This window comes from Sciurus carolinensis, chromosome X (assembly GCF_902686445.1).
Source record: "Sciurus carolinensis chromosome X, mSciCar1.2, whole genome shotgun sequence".
Classification (NCBI taxonomy): Eukaryota; Metazoa; Chordata; class Mammalia; order Rodentia; family Sciuridae; genus Sciurus; species Sciurus carolinensis.
The window spans coordinates 122760828-122769014 of NC_062232.1; the positions used below are offsets into that span (position 1 = coordinate 122760828).

General features: G+C 34.0%; 1 pseudogene; it reads right to left on the minus strand.

The window, feature by feature from the left end:
• Window positions 1-5886: 5886 nt before the first annotated feature.
• On the minus strand, window positions 5887-6912 carry LOC124971679 (sodium/potassium-transporting ATPase subunit beta-3-like; annotated as a pseudogene).
• Window positions 6913-8187: the final 1275 nt, after the last annotated feature.

An 8187-nucleotide genomic window follows, 5' to 3' on the forward strand; every position in this document is an offset into this window, starting at 1 on the left:
ATACATAAGTAATGAATCTTCAGAAATAGAAATTAGGAAAACTACCCCATTCACAATAGCATTGAAAAAAATCAAATTCTTGGGAATCAATCTCACAAAAGAGGTGAAAGACCTCTACAAAGAGGACTACAGAACACTAAAGAAAGAAATTAAAGAAAACCTTAGAAGATGGAAAGATCTTCCATGTTCCTGGATAGGCAGAATTAATATTGTCAAAATGCCCATACTACCTAAAGTGCTATACAGATTCAATGCAATTCCAATTAAAATCCCAATGATGTACCTTGCAGAAATAGAGCAAGCAATTATGAAATTCATCTGGAAGAATAAAAAACCTAGAATAGGTAAAGCAATCCTCAGTAGCAAGAGCGAAGCAGGGGGTATCGCAATACCAGATCTTCAACTCTACTACAAAGCAATAGTAACAAAAACGGCATGGTATTGGTACCAAAATAGACAGGTAGATCAATGGTACAGAATAGAGGACATGGACACAAACCCAAATAAATACAATTTTCTCATACTAGACAAAGGGTCCAAAAATATGCAATGGAGAAAAGATAGCCTCTTCAACAAATGGTGCTGGGAAAACTGGAAAACCATATGCAACAGAATGAAATTAAACCCCTATCTCTCACCCTACACAAAACTCAACTCAAAATGGATCAAGGACTTTGGAATCAGACCAGACACCCTGCATCTTATAGAAGAAAAAGTAGGTCCAAATCTTCAACTTGTTGGCTTAGGATCAGACTTCCTTAACAGGACTCCCATAGCACAAGAAATAAAAGCATAAATCAACAACTGGGATAGATTCAAACTAAAAAGCTTTCTCTCAGCAAAGGAAACTATCAGCAATGTGAAGAGAGAGCCTACAGAGTGGGAGAATATCTTTGCCACTCTTACTTCAGATAGAGCGCTAATTTCCAGAATCGATAAAAACTCCAAAATCTCTACACCAAGAATACAAATAATCCAATCAACAAATGGGCTAAGGAAATGAACAGACACTTCACAGAAGATCTACAAGCAATCAACAGATATATGAAAAATGTTCAACATCTCTAGTAATAAGGGAAATGCAAATCAAAACTACCATAAGATTTCATCTCACCCCAATTTGAATGGCGATTATCAAGAACACAAGCAACTATAGGTGTTGGTGAGGATGTGGTGAAAAAGGAACACTCATACATTGCTGTTGGGGTTGCAAATTAGTGCAGCCACTCTGGAAAGCAGTATTGAGATTCCTCAGAAAACTTGGAATGGATTCACCATTTGACCCATCTATCTCACTCCTTGGCCTATACCCAAAGGACTTAAAATCAGCATACTACAGTGATGCAGCCACATCAATGTTCATTGCTGCTCAATTCACCATAGCCAGATTGTGGAACCAACCTAGATGCCCTTCAGTTGATGAATGGATAAAGAAACTGTGGCATATATATACAATGGAATATTACTCCACAATGAAGAATGATAAAATTATGGCATTTGCAGGCAAATGGATGAAATTGGAGAATATCTTGCTAAGTGAGATAAGCCAATCTCAAAAAACTAAAGCTCAAATGATCTCACTGATAAGTGGATGAGGACATATAATGGGGGGCGGGAGGTGTTAGCATTATGGTTAGGGTTAGGTTTAGGGTTAGGGATAAGGAGTGTGGTAAGAATGAAGGAAAGAAGGACTGTATAGAGGGAAAAGAGGGGTGGGAGGGGTAGGGGGGAGGGGAAAAAATAATGAATCAAACATCATTGCCCTATGTAAACGTATGATTACACAAATGGTATGCCTTGACTCTATGTACAAATAGAGAAACAACATGTATCCCATTTGTATACAATAATAATAATAATAATAAAACAAAAAAAAAAAAGACTTCATGTTGAAAAAAAAACTTGTGAAATTAATGTAATATTTTTTCATATTTTTTTCTCTGTAAAATTTATGCATCTTACATTACTTGATAAACTACCACTTAAAAATAATATACATATCTCATCTGTAATGTTCTAGAATTAATACCTATATCCTGTTTTCAAAGACAAGGCATTTACTGTGAAATCACTTTCCCTGTTTATATTTTCTTGGTAATAAATGTATAAATATGGACAGTCTCACTACAAAATTGATAGCATAGACATTTTTGCATCATTAAGTATTTATGAAGTTCAAATTAAAGTAAACAAGGTCATTTAAGGAATAAAATAAAAATTACTCTTAATTGACAATTCTAAATAACTTAATGAGCCTGTGAGCACACTGGTGAGAAACTGTCTCAAAATTTTAAAAAAGGGGGAGGCTGTGACTCACTTGTAAAGTGCCCCTGGGTTCAATCCCCAGTACCAAAAAAAAAGCTAAAACCAAACAAAAACAATAAAAGGAGCCAGAGATCATATAATGATGGTTAATTGCAGAAATGAGTGATGGACCTAGAATACTTTGTGGTGACAAACTACATATTTTTGGAGAAAAAAAATGAGGTAAGGTGATAAAACAACTGCCAAACAGAAGGAGACCAAAGTGGTCAAAGTTGGAATGATTTTAAGAATGAAAATATGTTTGAATTAAAATCTAATGAATATAACTTATATTCATGAACCAAAACTGGTGAAAAAAATAATAGGAATCATGAATGAATGGTGGCGAGAGGACAACTATTCCTTACAAATGGATTCCAATTAATAAATGTAGAGGGAATGGGGGGAAAAGACAATCACTACTAAAACATCCCAGCAAGAAATATGGCAGGCAAGATTCATAAAGAAAGAAATGTTTTAGAAGGACACATAGTATTTGTACATATCAAAGAAGTACAATATGGTTTTTCAATTTATGCATATACTGGGTATCAGGTCAATTGATGACAATCAGTTAATCCATAACCTTTACTTTTACCATTTTTATGGTGAATAAATTAAAATCTCTCTCTTCTAAGTATTAGAATTATTGTCAATGATACTTACCCTGCTGTGACATAGTATAGCAGAATTTATTCCTCCTATCAAAAAATATTGGTGTATCAGTTGTCCAACTTCTGCCCTTCTGTTTCCCTTTATTTTCCCCAACAACTATCATTCTACTCTCAATTTATATGAGATCAAATTTTTTTTGATTCCACTTATCAGTGAGATCATTCAGTGTTTCCTTTCTGAGTCTGACTTATTTAACCTAGCACAATATCCCCCAGGTCCACCATGTTGTCACAAATGACAGAATTTTATTTTTTATGGATTAGTATTATATATATTAGTATTATATATATATATATATGTCATATTTACTTTACCTAGACATCAGTTGATGAACATTTATGTTGATTCCATATCCTGGCTACTGTGAAAAGTGCTGAATTTGGCTATTATATATTTTGAACTTTTTCATTACACTTCCTTCCAAAGCATAGCAGTTTAATAATTATAAATGCAACTTCCTAAAGATTTACAGAACTATTCAAATGATTTAGTTCATATTGAATGAATTCTGATAGTTTGTGTTTTTTGAGGAATTAAATCATTCATCTAAGTGGTGAGGTTTATATGTGTATACTAGTCCATAGTGAAAAAATAGAAAGTTAGTATGAAAGAGTATTTAAAAGAAATACTAAGATATTTTTGAAAAAAAAAAAAAAAGAACAAGAGAATTAATCCCTAAAGAAGTTAAACCAACTAAAATAAATTTTAATCTAGTATGTGGTATGGGCATATGAACTAATGAATAACTTAATGAAACCAATTTGAAAAGTACCGGAAAAGTTCAAAATATTCACAGCAATCTAAAATGCTTTGGTTTAAACCTCAACGTTTTTAGTTTTGAAAGATGTAACCAAAAGCAGTTATCTCTTTTGTGACCAAATTCTCTTTTGTAAAAGTTAAATAACAGTATCTATGTCTGAAGTTCATTTAGATTCTACTGTAAGTAATAAAACAAAACAAAACAAACCACCAAAACTGGAAAAATACTTGATTTGTAAATATGTCAGTTTCTGTAACTATAACAAAATAAATGAGATAATCAACTTTTAAAGAAGAAGGGCTTATTTTGGCTCATGTATTCAGAGGTTTCAGTCCATGGTCAGTTGGTCTTCTTACTTTTGAACCAGTGGTGAGTTAACACATCATATCGGAGATAGTGTGATAGAGCGACTGCTCACATCATAGTAGGTTGGGGTGAGAAAAAGAGAGGAAGATAGCAGGGTTTCACAATTCCCTTTGAGGAAACACTCCCAAAGATCTAATAATTCCCACAGGGTCCCACATCTTAAAGATTCTACCACCTTGCAAAAGTATTATGGGCTGTGGTTCAATACTTTAATGCAAAGACCTTTGAGGGATATTATCCAAACCATAGCAACAAAAAAGGTTTTGTGTTTACAATTTCACTCACATAACCAATAGTATGAAGATAGGTAAACAAAATCCAGTATAGCTTGATAAAATATCATCAAGAAATCATTCTTCTCTCTTCCCATTCATAACAATTATATTCAGTGGTTTTGTAAGTTATGACTATAACATGCTCATTGTATCTCCAGGTATTATGTCCTTATTTTAGGTGGTAGAATAAATGAGAAAAATTGGAAGAAGTTATGCTATCATCAGACAAAATAATTTTCCATACATCTTCATTTTACACTGGAATTATCTTTGGATTAATGATGTAAGACACTCCCAACTTCAAGGGAACATGGAGAAATATTCTATTTTTATTTGAAGGCAGCCTGACATTAATTAAAATATATACAATAAATCCTAGGGCAACAGCTAACAAACTTTTTAAAAATTATATATGATGAGAACATAAAGACAGAAGGTAGAATAAAAACACTCAATTAGCTCAATTGATGGCAGAAAGGAGGAGAACTAAAGATAGAAAACAGAAAACAACCATTGAAATGTAGATTTCAATTCAACTAAATCAATAATGATTTTAAATGTGAATACTCTAAGTACTGCTTTTAAGGTAGACTATAAAATTGAATTTAAAAAGTCAAGCCACATCTACCCCGTCTTCAAGAAATTCACTTTTTATAGAGATATCTATATATCTATATATATATATATATATAGCCTTATAGCAAAAGGATGAAAGCAATGTTTAGTATACACAAAATGAAGTATGTAGCTTTCTTCATACTAGACAAAGTGAAAATCAGAATGAGAAATACAATCACGGGGAAAAAAACATGTTACACAATGATAAGTTTAACCAAATATTCAAAGAAATATGTTTAAATACCTTACTCATGGTCATAATTTAAGAAGTAGAACAAGCAACATTTATGCCAAAGCACATTTGTAATATATTTTCCATGAGGATTCAGAATTCTTAGTGGGTATGCAATCTGATGTCACTGTGTTGATATTTAATTCTGTGCTCATGTCTCAATCTTTATAAAAATTGCTTTTAGCACATTATAATTCCTGTAGGGATTCTTTCCTTTACTATTATTTTGTTTTTATCAGATCCACTTTTATTTTTGGTTTTCTTCCTCACATATAGAACAACATCACACACATTTCTTGTAGCTACGAAGTCACTTAATGTTGGCCAGGTAACATTTTATCCCTAAAACAATGTTGGCATCGAAATATGACAGTTAACTACTGTTAAATCCATAAAATATTTATAAAGCACAGCACATTAAGCTTTAGACACTTGGCAGCTAAACCTCATAAAAAGAGGACAAGACCCCCCATTCTATGTGTTTGAAATCAGGTGTTCAGTGGTCCTGATTAGGCGACTGTACACTGGTTCAAAGGGTAGCAGAGGCAACAGGCAGTTTACTTCACAGTAAACTCAACACTACGATCTAGAAGTACATTATGCAGTTTCCCAAGTGTCAAGTACCACAAATCTTTCTCCAAGGTGGTCTCTTAATTCTAGAATGGCAAGTCTAGTTGATGCAAAATGAAGACAGACAATGCAACATTTATCCTGGAGAGACAGCCTGCTTGTATTATGTATGTGTTGTGATTTTGAACATAACTCATCCCCAAAACCATGTCATAATCATCTTTGTTTTTTAGATTGGGTGATCCATCAATTTTGCACTCAACTGTTACTTTATTCTTCACACTATTAGTCCCAAATAAGACAGGGATAGCAACTGTAGATATCCCACATGCAGTTTTTCCCTATGATATGGAAAGTACTTTAAGTCTATCTCCATAATTAGACTAAGCTGCTACAGCTGCTATGTTTTCATCCTTTGGAACACACCCTATCTTTGGTTGACCTTCAGGCTTTAATCCGATTAATCTGTTCATTTTCACAAGAATACAAGGTGATCCTGGGGAATAGCCAAAATCAGGATGATTCATACCACTACATGCTGAAGTAAGAAAATGGGGACCTGACATGCAGAATAAATTGGACCCTTCTGTTCAAAATATATCCTATCAAGACAGACTAAGATTATTCTGGTATTCTACAGAATATGATTTTAGAAACTTCTTAGGTCTTTAATGAACCCTTCATAGAAACTTGGATCAGATACACTATATGTATATGCCAACCCTGTTACTTATTTTGGAAAGATTGTAAGTTCTGAACATGGAAGATCATCACAGTATTTTTCAACCTCATCATTCAGAGTCTGAAGCATAGACTTCTTGGGAAATGAGAAGACTGCAGCCAAGAACCCATAAGAAATTAGGCAGAAGAGCAAGATCAAACCCTACCTCTTGGCGGTGTGCCCTGGCAACTTTCTGGTGGTTAGGTTATAGATAAAAGTGTATCCACTTGACCATGCTCTGGTTGAAGGACTTCTTTTCATTGTTCATCTTGGTGGATGTGCAGACTTCAAAGGGGAGCACAGGTTCAGACACAGGGGAGTGAGGAGGCACCTTCCACTCTAGTGGCAACCAGGTAGAAGGCAACATGGACCAAAACATCTCCTCCTCCATGGCAGCACTGGTGATTGTGCTGTGCCAGCCTATCATAAGATTGGACCAAAAAAACCTGATGTCTCTGAACCTTCACTATTCTTCAGTGAAAATTTCTTAATGATTCTTGTAAATATTATTTTATTTTGTTATATTATACATGATTTCTGTTCAGAATTATGTTAAAATTTATCTTAAATGTGTGTGTGCCTAAAAACAGAACTTCCAAAGGCATGAGATAGAGAACTGAACAGAAATATGGATAGGAATATTGGCTAACAAGTCTGAAATCACCATATATACACTAAGTTTTGAAAAATAAGGACATACATTGTAGAAATGCAAGCCAAGATTTTTGCATATTTTGAGTCTATGCAAATATGCTATCCTTGTAACTTTTGTGAACTCATATAAATTGAGAGTAGAATGATAGTTGTTGGGGAAAATGAAGGAAAACAGAGAAGGGCAGAAGTTGGACAACTGATACACCAATATTTTTTGATAGGAGGAATAAATTCTGCTATACTATGTCACAGCAGGGTAAGTATCATTGACAATAATTCTAATACTTAGAAGAGAGAGATTTTAATTTATTCACCATAAAAATGGTAAAAGTAAAGGTTATGGATTAACTGATTGCCATCAATTGACCTGATACTCAGTATATGCATAAATTGAAAAACCATATTGTACTTCTTTGATATGTACAAATACTATGTGTCATTCTAAAACATTTCTTTATTTTTATTGTAAAGAAATGGGATACCTGTTATTTCTCTGGTTGTACATGAAGTAGAGGCATACCATTTGTGTAATCATACATTTACATAGGGTAATGGTGTTTGATTCATTCTGTTATTTTTTCCTTCCCCCCACCCCTCCCACCCCTCTTTTCCCTCTATACAGTCCCTGCTTCCTCCATTCTTGCCCCCTCCCACCCCCCACTATGTGTCATCATCTGCTTATCAGCAAGATCATTCGTCCTTTGGTTTATTGAGATTGGCTTATCTCACTTAGCATGATATCCTCCAATTTCATCCATTTGCCTGAAAATGCCATAATTTTATTTTTCTTTATGGCTCAGTAATATTCCATTGTGTATGTATACCACAGTTTCTTTATCCATTCATCAATTGAAGGATATCTAGGTTGCTTCCACAATCTGGCTATTGTGAATTGAGCAGCTGTGAACATTGGTGTGGCTACATCTCTGTAGTATGCTGATTTTAAGTCCTCTGGGTACAGGCCAAAGAGAGGGATAGCTGAGTCAAATGGTGGTTCCATTCCAAGCTTTCT